General features: G+C 47.8%; 1 pseudogene across 1 annotated transcript in view; it reads right to left on the reverse strand.

The window, feature by feature from the left end:
* LOC308098643 (RNA binding protein fox-1 homolog 3-like) overlaps positions 1-2500 on the reverse strand; it is a 184674-nt pseudogene that overhangs the window by 6862 nt on the left and 175312 nt on the right. The gene's annotated exons all lie outside the window — the stretch shown is intronic.

A 2500-nucleotide genomic window follows, 5' to 3' on the forward strand; every position in this document is an offset into this window, starting at 1 on the left:
GTTTGTCCCTTCAGACGCTGTGGCGTTCGTTGTCGGGCTCGTCCGGGGAGCGCGGGGCGGCGCGGTGTTGTCGGGGTGCTGAGGGAGGGGGGCGGGAGGTTTGGGGGGGTGACGGCAGTGGAAGCTGGGGGCCAGCAGCTCCCGTCACGTGACTCTGCACCATATAAATCAAATAGCTGCCGTCAGCTTGGGACCCGGAGCTGTGAGAGGAGGCAGGGGGAGAGAGAGAGAGAGAGAGAGAGAGAGAGAGAGAGAGAGAGAAAGAGAGAGAGAGAGAGAGAGAAGAGAGAGAGAGAGAGAGAGAGAGAGAGAGAGGGAGAGAGGGAGAGAGGGAGGGGATTCCCGGCTTGGCTCATCGGCTCATCGCTGCAAGCATCTCCCCCGCAGTGAGATGGATCCTGATCTAATCACAGATAGACGGGGTATGCCGGGGCCCTCTCCGTCAGACCTCTCTCTCCCCACGGCCACACAGGACCAAGGGCTGATAAGAGAGGAGTGCCGGGGCCACGCCAGGCCAGGCCAGGCCAGGCCGGCGGGGGCCCTTCACTTCACACAAAGTCAGGAGAACGACAGAGAGAGAGAAAGAGAGAGAGAGAGAGAGAGAGAGAGAGAGAGAGAGAGAGAGAGAGAGAGAGAGAGAGAGAGAGAGAGACGAGAGAGAGAGAGAGAGAGAGAGAGAGAGAGGCCTTGGTCCTGCTGCACAGTAATAGCTTATCGCTGCTCTTCCCTCGTGTCTCTGCTAGGGCTGTCACCACACCACCACGCAACATCACACACACACATCAAAATATAGCCTACCGACGGACGCGGTCAAAAGCATTGGTACACACGCATTGGTACGCACGCACGCACGCACGCACGCACGCACGCACGCACGCACGCACGCACGCACGCACGCACGCACGCACGCACGCACGCACGCACGCACACAGACACAGACACAGACACACACACACACACACACACACACACACACACACACACACACACACACACACACACTTTACGCACACACAGTAAAATCATCAGTTTTTTTGTCATGTTGTATTTGAAAGGCCTGAAGAATTGTAACAAGATACTAGAACTGTATGTGCATGTGAAAATATGTTTGACTAATACTAAAAAAGGACACGAAAACTAAGTGATTATTTTTGTAACAAGAAGTGAGAAAAAGACGTTTGTTGAAAAGTTAAAGCTCTATCTGATAGTAATCATTGTTACAGAGTGTTTGTTCAGTAAAAGGGGCTCTCCCCGTCTCTCCGGTACATGGAAAATACGTTTTCAGTTCGGCATACCGATTTTATCCAATCAGAGAGGGAGAACCCCCACAAAAAAAGATCATCCGTCAGCTTCCATTTTTATAGTGTTCCAGTTCCAATTTTGTTTGCTCATTGTTTGAACGATGAGCCAAGAAAGTTCATATAGAATCAAATAAGGAAGCCTGGATCATTTTGCACGTCTGCATGCGTGTTCTTCCCCGAGGAAATGTACTCGGCTCACATCGTCTGAGAAAGAGTTTTTGTCATCCAACTGAGTGCATTGATCACACGCATCAGTAGCACGAGTCTAAGCGGGTTGCAGAGGATACGATCGCACCTGCAGGAGGCCTCCAGCAGGGGGGGGGGGGGGTGTTGGCCCCCCCTGCTTAGACCGTCTAACTATGGTGGTCTATTCCGTGGCGTAATTATTATTACTGTTAATATTAACCTTCACACTTTCATCACTGTATTAAGTGGACGGGTCAAAAATGTAATCTTAAGTGGCCCCCATCTACGGTCATTAAAATTAGAACATTAATTATGTAACATGTCCCAGATTTTTTGGAGCGTGTAGCGCTGCCGGTCATCTCGCCATTCATTGCGGATAGAGATGTCTGAGAAGTATTATTTATATATTTTGAAAATGTGTTTTTTAATTAAATCCTTTAACAAAAAAAAAAGTATGGGCTGCCTGGTGGCTCAACCAGTTAGTGCAGTGGTTCTCATAGTACCCCCAGGGGTCCTTGAGAGGGTTCCAGGGGGTCCCCGGCAAAATGTGTTAATATTCACTTTTGTGCAAAACATTTTAAGATCGGGGGGTCCATGACTACTGTGACCAAAATATATATCAATTTGGCACAAAACAGTTTGATATCCACTGAGTTAGTGTATGTTCCTCATGCTGCTGCTTGTTAGAAGGACCCGAGTTTGAATTCGACTCCCCTCATGTCTCACATAGTAATCGCTGTTGGTTGGAAACCTTGTATGTCCAAGACCGTTATTAGGAAATAGAAAGATGAAAAAAACAAGAACCTGTGTTCCAATGGATCCAATGTAGTTATTATTTAGTTACAAGCTCTTAATACTTTTCATTGGTTCATGTATTTAGATCCACAGACACACCTAACAAATGTCACTTTACTTCAAAAGAAAAATCCCAAATAGCAACATTTGCCAAGTCACATAACAACTTCTAGTGAACTTGTGCAGTAGATCAGCTATGTTTGCTACTTTTGTGTGAT

This window comes from Gymnoscopelus braueri, assembly GCF_963280865.1.
Source record: "Gymnoscopelus braueri genome assembly, chromosome: 13".
NCBI classification, from domain to species: Eukaryota; Metazoa; Chordata; class Actinopteri; order Myctophiformes; family Myctophidae; genus Gymnoscopelus; species Gymnoscopelus braueri.